This window comes from Nipponia nippon, unplaced genomic scaffold, assembly GCF_047370975.1.
Source record: "Nipponia nippon isolate SJK-2023a ecotype South Korea unplaced genomic scaffold, ASM4737097v1 scaffold_6, whole genome shotgun sequence".
In the NCBI taxonomy this organism is placed as follows: Eukaryota; Metazoa; Chordata; class Aves; order Pelecaniformes; family Threskiornithidae; genus Nipponia; species Nipponia nippon.
In genome coordinates, this window is record NW_028262380.1 from 70567115 (window position 1) to 70582448 (window position 15334).

Below are 15334 nucleotides of genomic sequence, written 5' to 3' on the forward strand. Positions count from 1 at the left end.
TCTCTATTAGCTCATTCATCTACAAAATTGAGGTAGCAGTAATTACCTGCTGGCCAGGGGTGTTGTGAGGGTTAATGGCCATGCTATGAAGTGCTTTGATGATCATGAGCGCTGTAAGACCTACCTACTTGGTAGGTCTTCAAATAAGACTGAACTCACGTCCCTCTTTAAAACTGCCTTGCCTGGGGCTGAGCTCTGGCTGTGCCTCTGTGCTGGGCTGGGAGAGCCCGGCGTAGGTTCAAGGAGAGGGGTTGCACGCGCCCTTTTCGTGGGACCTTCAGCATGTGTTGCGTTCAGCGTGGTGGGACACAACCTTGTGGACGCAGAGGTACTCTCTGCTTCCTTGTCAGGAAAAATGCTAGTGTATCCATAAAGATCCATACACAAGGCATTTTTTGCCTAGTGTAACTCTTGCCCTGTGTGGATTAATGTGGGGAACAGATGAGGTCTCCTTCTCTTCCCAGGCATCTGCAAAAGGCCACTGTGCGTATGCAATTTGACTGTATAGCATATACATCGTGTTGGATGTGTTTTCCATGCAGTGGGCTTGCATAGCACAAAACAATGCATGTCGTATTTTTGTTTAGGAAACCTGAGACAGAGCCACGAGAGTCCTTGCACAGGCTGTATCTGTACCCACCAAGGATCACGCCCTTCCACCCTTACCAAATCACTCTCCCGACAGAAGTTTGTGGTGTGTGTGGGTACAGTCATCTCTCTTGTCCCTCTGTGGTTGGGCTGTCAGTTCAGGGTCAAGAAATATGCACTTAGCAGTGGCAAAACAGCTCCTTTCCCCATGTCATAGCGGCACAGGATGGCTAGTGGGCATCTTTTGATGGCTGAGGGATAAGACATTATAAGATCTCTTTAAGACCAAAAGTTTGGACTAACGCAAGGTGATCAAGGGCAGGTTTTAAAAAGGAATTAGGCATTTGAAAGCCATTGCAATTCAATACCGCGAGTGCAGCAACCTTGCAGAGTTTTGTTTGCAAACACCAGATCTCCAGAACAGCTGAATATCAGCCAGATTGAAAGTAACCTGACCTAAAAGTGAACAAGCAGAATATGTGAGAGACAAGCATGTAAGTAATGGAGGCCAGCACCAGAGAAGCAAGGATGTGATTATGTTTAAAGTGGAAGCTAAACACCCAGCGTTAGAGCCAAATGTAAGAGCAGAGGAAGGCAAGCGAGAGACTGAATAAACAATCTCTAAGGATGCTGTGGACAGTATGTACACGAACATGTCGGTCGCGGGAGTCGCTGGTTCTTATTCATAGCTATCAGCGCTGGAGAAAACGACTACTCGCAGGACTGGCTTTTGCTACTGGGATTTTCTCTTCTGAATGTTTGTTTTATGGTCCAGAGGCAGCCTTACCTGCAGAATAGGCAAGTCCTTCTCTATGACACTTTGTTGGGCCATTCTGGGAATTGCTAATGGCCAAGCTGTATTTTGAACAGAGATTTATGATCGCCTTCCCAGTCAATTAAAATTCTAAGTATTGCTAAGGCAGAATTCAATTAAGGTTAATTGGAGCTTCTGAAAACTGCTTTTCCAAAGGGAAACAATGGTGGGATTGCAGATCCTAGAGGGTTTCTATCACTTTTAAATAACTTTCAGTTCTGTTCTTGCCTGATGCTGCTCTAATCTTCCCTCAAGCCCCACGCTCTTGCTATTATCAAGCAATTCAAATGTTGATTTTTTTTTTCTGTCATAATTTATCATTTTGACTTATTTGTTCTTTTTACGTCTTCTTCTAAAGGCGAGAAAGAAAAAAAAAAAAACCCAAACCCTGCAGAAGCCTGGAAATGTTTTTGTATCAGTCCCAGTGGCCTGACATGAAAGATATATAGCCACTTCGAAGAATTTGACAACACTTCAGTAACAATTATCCAGACAGGTACAATAACAACTCCCTTTTCTTTTGCTGTTGAGAGGGATGATAAGGCTTTAATGAATTGTCAATAAAGATTAAAAAAGAGTAAAATAAACAAAGAGTAGAGAAAACAGGTGCAAATGAAATGCCATTAAAATGCAACTCAGGTTTCCCATTCTACCCTAAATTTTATTTTCTTGGCGTCAAGGACTATTGTGACAGTTCTTTGCACACTTGATTGAACTGGGAAAACACATGGGAATGTATCTTAGTCACAGAATGCAGAACATGTAGCTCTCAGCTCACAGAGCAATCTCGCAGAGGGATGAATAATCCTTTCAGCGGTTCATTTTGTCAGAATTTGCAACCCATTGTTTACTGTTTGGGGACTAATAACAAAATGCCAACGAGGAATTAAAAAAGCGAGAGAAGGAGCAATATAGAGAGACAGAACAGTGATGGCTTGAGGGTCCCGCTCCTTCTCGCCCCCGTAGCGTGTAGTTGTCGCTTGCCGGCTGGAAGATTTTTTTTTTGTTGTTGAGTTTTACTTTCCACGGTTTCGGGAGTAGATTAACATTTCTCTCTGCACGTGCCCTGTGTTTTGCTGTTTAAAGGAAAGCAGAGCAACCCTCGACACAAGTGTTTTTTAGTGTTTCCCTCTCTTCAGGGGAGATAAAGGGAAGCAAAGCCACGGGCAATTATTGTGTAGAAGTTAAAGGAGAAAGTTTCTTTGATAAGAGATGGTTGTGTAATTATACAATCGCCAAAGGAGAGGAACAAGTAGGTGGATGCACTCTCTGATGTGTGATTACTAATGAATTCTCTGTATTCCTTGTGGAAAAGAGCCACAACTGTAAAATTAAATAGTCGATGCCTCTTAGATGAAAGAGTTTGCAGCCACTGATGTCCTTTATCAAAATACAGTGAGCTTTGAAGGAACAGCAAGCATAGCAAGCCTCAGCTTCAAGTAAAGTAATTGGAGTGGAGAAACTACAGAAGTCTTTTTTTCTCTAGGAAATTTGTTTATAGCATTTTCTAGTAACAGAATCCTTTTGCCTGGGAAAATGATGGGTAGGCTATTACCAGGAGGCACGCAGCTGCTGAAGCTACGGCCAGTACCATACAGCAGATGGGCAGAAGATACTAGATTCAGTGTCACATTTGGGTGCGTGAGTTAGCAAGGACTGACAGATATAGAGGCTTTAAAAGCATCCTTGGTTAGAAAGGTGAAAAGTGCCATATGACTACTTAGTGAAGCATGCATCCTACTTGACAGTCCAGGGAATGCTAGTGTGTGTGTCTCTCCTTTCCTTCCCTTCCCTTCCTTCAGCTCTCCACATACGCTCATGCATTAAGTTTTGAAAGAAAGCTTCTTTCATGAAGCTTCCTTTTTTTTTGATTTTGAAATTCACATTGTACTCCTAGCGTAAGAATTTACTTGCTAAAGTGTAGCACTCACCAGGAAAAGAAACGTTTGTCTTTGGGATAAAATACAACAAAACCAGCTTTGACCTGGGATTTTGGATGTGGAGCCAGGTGGGATGATGACACGGGGCAATTAAATGCTGTCTGCTGCAATTAAGGGGAAGGGATACTGTAAGCACTGAGTTATTCCCTGGAAAACAGAGAGAGGAAAATGGCATTAAGGCAGTGGGTACCAATCCCTGGGCTGCCCAGTGGCAGAGGATGTTTCGAGTCGCAGCCAGAATGAGGGTGGACAGGAATCTGTGCGTGGTCCTCCTGCCCAGGGGCGGTCAGGTGGGCTTTCTCAGCCAGTGTCACTGATGATATTAGCACCAGCAGAGTTATGTAAATGGGTGTTTATAACATCCCTCGCACGTTCCTCGGCTGGAACTAGTGCGGAGGACTCTGAGATTCCCTGGAGGAGAAAAGTGGTGAGTAGCTGAATATTTTTATTTGCTAAAAAATAGCTGAGAAGACCTCTTAATACGGCGCTCCAGCCATAAAATCAGAAATTATTCTCCCCGCTCTTATCTTCTCAGGAAACAAATTCCGCTGCACAGCTTTTCCTAGGCCATTTTAAAGCAGTATTGTTAAATACATTAAAGGCTGCTTATTTTGAATTCAGATACAGCCGAGAGACATGTTATGACTCTATAACTAAATGGAAGACCTAGTAAAAAAAAAAAAGCATTTTTGCTTGGACTGAATACAGCTATTGCTGCCTAGGTAGATTGTTCTAAAGAAAGGATCCATGAGCTGAAAATACTCCATTGCTGTTCATTGGGACATTGTGAAAAAGATTTAAGAGGACCTAGGTGATCCCAGCATCCCTGGAAAGATAATGACAGCAAGGTTATCTGGCTCAAGGCCATCTATAGCAATCTCCTCAAACATTAAAAAGAGTGCAAAAGGCTATACAACAACCCTCATAGCTGATATTGTGAAATGAGAGGGAAAGGAATGTTGAAATAATACTTGAATAAACAAGGGGAATAGGCGTATGACTAAGTGGACGTATTTCCCTATGGATACAATATAGGGAATATGCAGAGCTGAAGGAAAATTTTATACTGCAGTCTTTGAATGTTACGCCATAGTCTTTGAAGAAGAAGGAGCACAGGCTGGAGCCTGAGATTAGCTACCGCAAGAACTGGGGTCAGGAGTCTGAAACTCTTCCTCTTTTGTTTTCCAGACTGGAAACGCTTTTCCATGGGGGCTTGTACTAGAGAGGCTCAGCAACACTTCTGTCATTACAGCACATTTGTCTTGGATCACTCAGGATGTATTCGTGTGTAGCTCAAATTCCTGCTAGGTACTGAAAATGCAGAGAGATTATTTTATTATCCCTTTACTGCATGGTATATTAAAGGTTTCAAGAAAATCCAGCCAACTGATCACAGAGCACGTTGTCCTTGAAAGGTATTCTAGTCTTTCCAGTACATTTATCAACGAGGCAACTCAAGGCAATTCCATGTTGGCATCAGATGTCACATCTGCAGGTTCATAACCAGTGTTTATATCCACACCTATTTATGTTCATCTCGGCTCCCGTGCTGAGAATTCAGGATGTGTGTGTGCACGCATGCATGTTTGTGCCTATGTGTTTACATCCAGAAATGACTGTATCATCATAGGTGGTTGAAGTAACGCATTTTGTATTTGTTAGGCTGACCTGCTCCCTCCAAAAATAGGGCAACTCCTTCTTGAAAACTGAGAAGGTAATATCAGCATTAACAATGTGGTTCAGTTTTTGATATACTATGTGGTGTATCGTAAAGGTTCCATATTCTTTCCCATCCTAAGCCTTTATTTATGTTTGTTTCCTTGCTCTGATTTTGTTTCTTTAAAGAGGATATAATATATTTTTTCTGTAGCTGCCTATGGCCATCAGTAAGGGAAGCACCCAGAAGAACCTGGGCAAACGTGTGTGTAAGTTTGAAATTTAAACAAATTAACTTTTATTTGTGCAACTTAACTGTAGGCTTCCTTAGCTAATCATTTGGCCTGAAAAATACGGGTATTTGGGCTTTCATTAGTAGTTATCTCTACAATATTACAAGATATCCTGACAAGAGCTGCTGCACCTTTCATTTGATAGGCCATAAGAACTCATCTGGTTACTGAACACTAATTGCCCTGAAAGTATTTTAACTGGGAGACAAAACATATTCCAGTGATAAGCACAAAGTGAAATTTCCATGAAGACTTGTTTAAACACAGCTTCTCTTGCAGAACTCTTTGCGAGGACTGAGTTGTCAGAGAGGTGTAAATATGTTAAAGAGAAATTCTCTTAATTCACCAGCACATTCAGTGATAACATACATCACTGGTAACTTCTGGACTGAGAAAACGATCAGAAAAAGTTGCAATGTGAATGGAAATTTGGGTGCTCTGCTGTGCTATGTCAAGGTGCCTACTGTCTAAAAAATAGTTTGAGATCCTTAGGAGATGCCATGGATTGTTTGCACCTTACAGAAACATCTTAATTACATACTAATGAACACCACAGTAGCAGACAGACAAGGGAAGGACAAAGTATTGTACTCGTACCTATCCTAGAAACAGGTACTAGCTGGGAGCTGGGTTTTGAACCTTCCTTCCATTAGTGATTTTTAATTTTAAAGTGAAATAGTTTAAACTTATCTGTTTCTTTCTTTTCTATGTTGATATATTTAGATGATTATACTGTTCTAGGCTAAATCCCGTCCTCTATATCTGTGAATCTCCAAACTCATGGGATTTTACCTGAGAAAAGAATTTAATGCTACCTGGACATTTCAAGATGCTATTAATAAGGCAGTGATGGCATTTTTTTCCTGGGTTTGGTTAGGTTATTCATTTCAGATCTTGAAAATGGAAAGAAAACAGTTGTGAGCACAACATAGTTTCATGTTCTATATGCCTTCTTTTTCTTTTTTTGAGCATTTACTTGCTCTTTTAGGACCCTTGGGTTCAGTTGTGCTCCCCACAATCTTGCCAGCATCACAGATCTTTCCTAGCTAATTGATGGTTTTTGGTAAGCACTCTTCTCTGTAGCTGTTTGCATTTTGAGCTTTTATGCATCTTACTGGAGAAACTTCTTGTTACCTTTTTTTTTTCTCCCCTTGGAAACACGTATTTAGAAGATAGTTGCTTCAAGGCTTTCTGTTATACCAATTTTTCAGTATAGCCATCCAGAAATTAGTCTTAACCCAGGAGATGTTAAACAAAAAGTGGAGAAGAGTGATTATCCAGAAAAGTCCAGAACAGAAGGCGGTTGCAAAGCTGTGAGGCCAGCCAAGCAGGAATGAAAGGGATGTCATTGCCTAGAGCTGGGTTCAGCGCGGAGGGCTTCCCTCCCAGTAGCACCGGCTGAGCAGCGTCCCTCGCTGCAGCCTGCTTCTCACCCCACGCCGTGCCTTTGGGCAGCGCCCGTGGGAAATGCTCCTGACCTGTGTTCCTTCATAGTCCAGTCCAGCTTCACAGCTACTTTTTTTCTCCATCATTTGCTAGGTGCTTAGTCAGAGCTAGTCCCTTGCTTCTTGCTGCCGTAGGGGTGGGTGCCCCATCCTGCTTAGGAGGTGCTGCTCCGTGCCAGCGTGGCCCAGCGCTGCCCGGTGCTCAGGTGGGCAGCCAGTGCCTCTGGCGAGTTTAGCGAGAGGCACAGCTATCTGCTGCTTATGGGGTTTTGTTCTCAGGGCAAAGCCCTTTCAGGTATAAATCTATGGTTTGTGCTTTTTTTGACCCGTTGCAAAGCTGGGATTAGCGCATAGAGTGTATTAAAGAGCAAGTATGAAGGTAGTTAATCACCTTGCAGCAGCTGTGGGTTGTGTGGTGTCCCCAGCTCTGCTGCTGAAGGACACTGGGGCAGTGTGTTAGAAAGGTGCTGTGAATGCCTGATGAGGCTGTGGCACTTTCTAAAGCCCTGCTGAAAACCAGAGCTGTGCTGGCTTTCTCGAAAAGTGCCGTGAGATGGCAGTAAAGGCTTTTGCAAAGGGCATTGCGGGAGGATTTCTTTAACTCCAATTGTTTGTCGCTTAGGGATCCTTGTAGGAGACCTTGATCATAAATCCCGCATGCAATAAGGGGTTCGTCGTGCATCCTACAGAGTACACGTTGTATTGTTCCCCGAGACGTAAAGTTTCATTTTCAGTAGAGAAGGCCCTTTTCTTTCCCCTTTTCTATTTCTTTTTCTTTTCATATCTAGCATATTCCCACTGTTTAATTATTTGAAAGAAACGGGCAAGCTAAGCCTTTAATGTGCACCGACCAAGACATCTATGTGATGGTTGCAGGGAAATGCAGGGTTACTAGTACAAGGGAGTGAAAATGGATAAGCCACAATTTTGGCAGACTGCATATAGAGGGTTATTCCTTGCCTAAAAATGAACATTACCCTTGTCAAAAATGTATTTGTGCTGATCCATCGAGACAAAGTGGCCAGACACAGAAAAGCATTTTGCAGAGATCTGCTTTGTTATGGGAAAATAGTTAAGGAGGAAATTGAAACTTGATTTTGCCTTGTTTTGTCATCTTCAGTAGCTATCAAGTAGGAATTTGGATGTAAAAAACAGGTGGGAAGAGAGACAGAAATTCTTTTCTGCCACATGCTGACATTATATGCTCCCCTTATAATAATGTGATATGGAAAGAATTACTGATGTTCGTGAAGGTGAAGAAAAGCAGACTTATACCTGCCACACACCCACACTTCAGCCTGTTACTTATCACTGGTAGTACTTTTAGCACATTCTTCTCAGCAACAGTAATGAAAAATAGGTAAAAAGCCCTTAGCAAGATTTCTTCCTTTCATCTTACAGGGGAATGGTGCTAAAGACAATGTTATACACGATTTGCTTGAAAACAGCCTTTCTAAAAGCATTGGTTGTAATTTGGGATTTGGGAGGTGCAGTGCAGGAGTCAATTTTGGATGCTTTAAGCTGGTTCTGTGAGATCCTGCTGATGAAGTTGGTGAGGGAATATATGCAAAGGCAGTCACCATTTGAATCTTATTAATGGACAACCGAGGTGAGAGAAAGCTAGAAAAGCCTTGGCTTGCACAGCCACCCAGGAGCGTTCTTTGTTACCAGCATGCGCTGCTTTATGTCTGAAATACAGCTAGGGATCTCATCAGAACAGGCTGTTTCATGGCATTCCTCACATCTTCTACTTTTAATCAGCCCAGAAATGCCAAGTGGCTGGCACTGTGGAGTCTCTTGGTGGCTGTGCTCTAGTCCAATGCAAGCCAGCAATGCTTTTCTCGTAGGATTTGGGTAAGGAGAGAAGATGGGAGGTTATTGGGGAAAATGGATTTGTGATGTGGAAGTGTTCTTCTCCCCTACACTGGGAGCTTGGGAGATACTCTGGGACTTGCTGGCCTGTTGTCTGTTAGCACTGAGTGAAAGCTGAGTGTCTGCAGAAGGCTCCAGGAGTGGCCGTTGCTCCTCTAACACGTCATTCTTGTGACTCTTCAGGTTCTGCCTGAGATGAGCTTCTGAGAAGCTGTGGTAAGAGCTTCTCAGTTGTCTCTGACCTTTGTGGGCGTGCTCAGGCCCAATGTGGCATGAGGCTGCAAGTGGCCCTGGGTGCGGTTCCACGAGACAACTCTTTGACCATGGACCAAGGCCAAAATTATCTTCCCGATGGCACTGACTTGGTAGAAGTGTTGCCTTTGACTGGAGTAGGGCCATTGCTTTTCCCACTGGAAATCAGATGGCGCCTTCAACAGTATTAAGATTTTACCACATCTGGTATTGCCAGTCACATGTTTTTTTGGTCAGCTATAAACCAGCTGTATTAAAAGACTCGCTACCTAGAGGGTTTTTTTTTCTATGAAGGCCTCTAATTGTCTTCTCACTCAGACCACTCTGAATTAATGCAAACCTCCTGATTTCAGCTAGGGTGAAAGTATAACTGCATTGCCAGGATTTTGGAGTGTTTTGAAGGCTGGAGTTTATGGGTAGGAATGTTGAGGCTGGGATAGTTTTAATTTTATTTCCTCTTCTCCACTTTGTGGGAGTACTTGATTTTCCCTACCTTACAGTTGTCTATGTATTCCAAGTTTCTCCAGGTTTCTGTAACCCTTGGTGATTTCTTTTATGTGACAGAGTTGTGTGGATGAGAGACATATGGTGCGAGACCCCTCTATCTTCTTTTTTTTAACAAGAATTTACCAGGGCTTGCTCAAAATGCAGACATTTTAGGATTAAGTATTACTAGGAAAAGGTTCAAGGGAGATTTATGTGTGAGCAATTCTTATTTTATTGGTGTACCTTTCCTGAATGTCTTTTCAAGATCCATTGCCATTTTTTAAGCTGACTTTGGCTAATGATAAGCTCTAGGGTAGGAACTGTCTTATGGCCCAGAGAGGTTCTAGTTAGCTCATTTTGAAATTCTATGTGGATCTTAATAGGGTTTCTGTATTGTAACAGCACATGTTCAGAATCTAGGGCCAAGTCCTACCCTCAGTTGCTCCCAAACAATGCCGTATCTTGAAGTTACGGATATAACTTAATTTGCCTTTAGAATGGTAATCTTGGAAGCCTTAGCCTTGACTTTGTACTGTCATGTTCACAGATAGAAAGGGAGAGAAATTAAACTTTATATCCTCTTTTCTTTTCTCTTCTCCCATCCTGCCCCTCCTTAGCCTTTCTGTGATGCTAATGCAGGGCCAAGGTGGTCCCTCAAGGCCACCCTTTTTGTTACATTGACCCAATGGCAGGTTCCCCTCAGAGACTTCCCTACAGGAATTTTTGTTATCCTGGCTCAGTCCCTGGCCCTGGGCCAGAGCAGCACCTGCCTCCTGAGGGGCAGCAAGCCTTGTGTTAGGAGCAGGGCTGGCAGCTGGGGTCCATGGGGACGGTGGTCCCGCCGGAGGTGGTCTCACACTGTAGCCTGGGCATCGGGCTCCCAGCTCCCCGCGAGCCCGGGGCTGGCTCAGCCTTTCCTGCAGCCTCGTGTAAGCACAAAAGCCTGAAGTAATGTGTCAACCTCAGAGTCCTTCAGACTTCACCTTCTTTTCCCTCTGTTCCTAGCATGTCTTTTACCCCTTCCTGTAATTGGAGATACTGTACTCTGCGGATAACACCTACCCACTCTGCCTGCAGGCCAATAAGTATTGTATAACATTACTTTCCTGCTACCTGACTTTATGATTGACAGAAGCTTTCACAATATTTTTTTTTTTTTGAGCTTGACATGCAATTTGTCCCCAAACCATTTGTGATGTTCTGGAAAATAATTTCCCTTCTTTTTTAGACACTTCGAAAATCTTGCGATGTGCTGGAATTGAGAGGGAAGTAAGGAGTGTGGGAATGCTCCTTTTCAGAAGCCTGTGGTCAGGTCTTTGACCTTGTAGCAGAAGGTGGTTGGGAAGGGATACATCATGAAAAATTCGGTTGGTAATATTTCAGGGTGTTTTCACATGAGTGAAAGTGAGATGCACACAGCTTCTGTGAATAGCTAGTGCTCCCCAAAGTATATACCATAGAGCATTATCAGTTGCCTGAGATTTGCATAATTCTTGCATGTTGGTGTCTTTCTTGATCCCCATTTCACTGATTTCATACTTAGGTACACAATTCCGGTGCTGTTATTCAGTAAACTGTACACACACAGAACACAAAGCACTTCACAGCCCTCTGACTGCCAAGGAAAAAACCTTCACGGTTCCATTTGACTCGGATACGTTTCAGTTTTCACAATACTTTATACCGTTGGTGTTTTTTTTTGTATCCAGGGAGACTGAGGAATATAGAAAATATGAGTTTCATGGGATGGCAGGTTTCACCACAAACATACAGGCGTCCTAATTTTGTTAGAAGTCAAATATCTGAGATAGATTAGAAATGTATTTCGCAATTTCAAATTTAATTGGATTTGTGCTCAGAAGAGGAATCCAAGTGAATGAAAGGGATCTCAGGATGTTCTTTTTCAAGCTGAAAAATAATTGTTTTGATGAAATGCAAATCCTTGAATATTAGCATTTTTTTTCTTGGTGAATATTTGCCATAGCCCTGCTCAGAACTGAGGCAAATCCTGCCAACCCTTTCAGTCCTTTCAGCATTTACAGTTACCTTTAAACCCACTTAGGGATCTCAAGCTAGTTAGTGCTTAGTGAAATTTAGTGAATTTGACTGTATTTACTAAATGTCTTTGCGACTGCTGAGGAATGGCAATGTTACCATCAGTGTATGTACTTCTATCTACCTACCCTTGGGCATGGAGCTGGGTTTTCTCAGTGGTGCTAGGTGGTACTGACCTGTCAAAACGGGGCTGGAGGAAGTAATTAATTGCATCTGCAGTGATAAATGAGTCATTTGGTTCCCACCTTGGACAGCTGTTTCATCTTCGGTTATGCAAAACAGAAGGAAAATATTGAAGTTATCTTGAAACAAGGCTTGCGTTGTGTTTTTTGCTACCGGTGTGTAAGCTCATCTCTGTGAGTCTGAGTCCTCATATATGTATAAATTTACACTGAAGCTGCTGGGACCATATTTTGGGGGCAGCGTCAGCAGACGAAATCCTTGCTTCTGCTTTGCCCCTTCTGTTGTGTGGCAGAGCTGCTTTTGCAGCTGCACAGTGAACTGGGTTCAGGAAGCTGAAAAACTGTTTGGTTTTGTGGTGGTTTGTTTTTTTCTTTTTTATTTTTTTTCTTTTTTTTTTTTGCAGCTGAACCCCATACCCAGCTCTGGTTCACCATGGAGCTCCACCAAATATCACTGCCACTTTTGGGTGTATCATCTAGAGAGGGAAGAGGGAAGGACAGACATGGACTGGAAGATTTCAGCTGGTTTAAAGTCTGCATCTTCTGAGTCTGGTCTAAGGCCAGACAGATGTAGGCTACTTTTAAAGCTCCTACCCGCTAGAGGCTCTCTCTTGCAGGCCATCCAATTTTCTGTCCTCTGTTCTGCAAAGTTTGTAGGCATTTGCTTGACATCTCAGTAATCCCAATGATGACAACTCCCTGCACCACGCAGAATCAAGCCTTGCACCTCTGGGTACAGGCTTGTAGTGTGTCCTCAGGCAAAGCTAAAGCACACAGCTGTGGCGCAGAGATATGCACAAGAAACACCATAATTATTTACACTGTAAATGCTTGGTTCCCTTTGTGTTATTTCCAATATTCCCAACATACCTTGCTGGTTCCCCTTGTAATACAAAAATAACATGGTAGTTATAGTGAACTCCTTCCATGAATGGCACATAGTTTTACTGAAGTATTTCTTTTTCTTGCCTTCATCTAAAACCTAAAACCAAGCAAACAATGTTTCTGTGACACAGTAAGAGAGCTGGTATGAGAGAATTTGTCTCTGGAGACCACAGTGCATTCTCAGCTATCAACCCGAGGCATTTTGTGCTCTGTGGAAGCTGTTTTTGCAATTCATCTCCTGTCCATTCCTTGGCTTTTATGTTGTTGTAGGGCCTGATCCTGCAAACAGTGATGTGGGAGGTGGATTAGCTCATGAACGGGCTCATGATTGAGCTTGGAGTGGAAGTTATGCACCTAATCAGACATTCATCTAGAGCTGCTGGATCAGGTCTCCTGATCCCTTCTCCCCCCTGAATAAAATATTCAGTCTTCATAAATTGACACAGTGAGGTAAACCTCCTGACTTGCACATTTGTAACACAGACTTATAACAAAACCTGTGTTTTTTTCCCCTAAAGGTTTGCATTGGCTAGGATGGAAACCCCCTCACAGCCGAAGCAATCTATATTTTAAACATTTTCCCTTCATGTGCCTCCCAGTTAAAATATCATCTAAAGTACAGCTGGAAAATCTCTTACAAAAAGAATAATTCCTTTTCCTTTCTACTTTCTGGCTATTTCTGTATGTTTTACCTCAGATCCACCTGTCCTCAGGCCCAGACAATGCTCTTGTAATTTATGGATGCCCTTTGCCTGTGTCAGCTGCACTGGAGCCTGCAGAGCTTCTCCTGCCTCCAGGAATATTCAGAAACTTTTGATGGTATCCTCTTACACAGACGGCGCTGTGATTCCTGCCTGCAGAGGGAAAGGGAAGGGAACAGTGGTGGGGCTCCATAGACAGGGCGATTAAAAGCAGGCTGGGATGGAAAGAGGGGATTGACAGGGAGATAATGAGAAACAAGCTTGCAACCTTAGAGTTCTTCATTTTACACTTGATTTCTTCTCTTAATGTCTATGTCATGTCTTCTTATTTTTGCCATAGCCATTTCACACGCATGAAAACAAAGGCATGAATAAAATGGCCAGGAAGCTTCTCCGTGCTAGGGCTGGACACAGGAACCCCAAGACCTGTCTTCTGTCCTGCCCTCAAAGTCTGCGGGCCCAGAAGTGGAAGGGAACGGCAGCTGAACGGCGGAGTTACCGTCACTCGATTGTATGGCCCTGTTCCTCCAGGGCTGCCTGCCATGCTGCCATAACCACCCCAGGACCAGCAGGTCACATCGGGCTTGCAGACTGTGTTCCTATTTAATTATTAAAGGACTGACAGGAACTTGCAGGCTTTGCCTGGGACTCTACTTCTGTCCCACCCCACAGTTTCCTTGTGTGCGTGTGATCACAGCTGTACTACCCAGCGAAAACCTTGCATCAGGTGAGTGCGTGTTGCTGACAGGCTGGCTGCAGACTCGCCAGAAGGCTGGTTTTTTATGCAAGCATGTCAGGAGAAGGAGAAGAAGGAGGTGCAATGGGACTCATGAATTTTCCTTCTCCCAGGAGCACATAAAACTACGGTTGATCTTAGCAGGCACTGCAGGGAATGAAGTAATCAAAAGTATGACTGCAAGGTAGTGTAGACAGACTCTGGGCTGTCTGTAAACTGAACACTAGCCTGGGTGCTGCTAGCTATGCAGCCGCGGCAGTGTAGAGCTTAGCTTGCACGGCTGAAGTGTTTATCGAGCTTGTCGGGAGTTTTTTTGCAGCTGTGCTAAGCCTGGTGGTGCTGCAGCCCAGCAGGAGGCTATTCAGCCCCAGGCAGGTATGTCCCCTCAATCCTCTTCCAGCCCCAAGCGTCACTGTGGCATACCCACCATGGGTAAGGTATGGGATGCAACGCCCTGTTGATAATACTGGTATATCTTCAGCGTCTCTAAAATGAAATTTAAAATTCAAGCATTTTTATTGCTGCTCTATCAGTAAATTGACCTAGTAGGTAACTAACGCAGAGGCCGGGCAGAGGCTGGCATTTGGGACCACCTCTACCAGCTCTCAGAAGAGTTTTGCCGCTTGCTAGCAGAGCAGGAGCTCGGGAGTCTGACCAGCGAGGAGGGTCCACTTCCAGTACAATAGGAAGATAATCAATCATGCTACTAGCTTTTGTCTTGGCAAAGGTATTTAGCTATCAGCCAGCTGGTTAGCTGCCTTAAGGCCACCTGCTTGACTGAAAAATAGAGAATCAGTTTCTTTCCCTTGCAAAGGGAAGTAGGGAATATTGACTTGTGTGATAATTTTAGGTGGATGATTAAATTTGGCCTCTTAGGCCCCAGTTGAAAATTCAATTCAGATGACTAGTTTTCTTTTCATACACTGCTGAGCAATCTTGTGTTCTGCCACCACTAATGTTCCTGATGTTGATTGTCCTTTCACTTTAACAAAGCGCAGAAATGCCCAGCCTGCTCTCTATTTCCCGTGGCTTTGGGCTATCAAAACATAATGAGAAGACTGCTTTTGGCTTAAATTAAGGATACAGAATCTACCCTGAGACAGACTGACTGTCTACCCTCATAAAGTCACATACTGACGTTGTAATGGGTGCAATGAATAGTCAGGTCAGAAGGATCATAACTTTGCTACTGACTTAGGTTGTTTTCAAATATTCCAATTAAAGCTGCCCAGGTCTTGAACACATATTTCCTGGGGAAAAACCCAAAAAACAAACTGGCATGAACTTAGTGCTGGAACAACCTACATGAATGGTAGGACTGTGGGATAAACCCCTCTGTAAACAGCTGTGAGTGAGGTAGGGAAGACAAGGGTGAGAAAGGGGGGGGGGAAGAGAAGAGTATTCTATTCTGTGGTGTGCTCCTATGGAT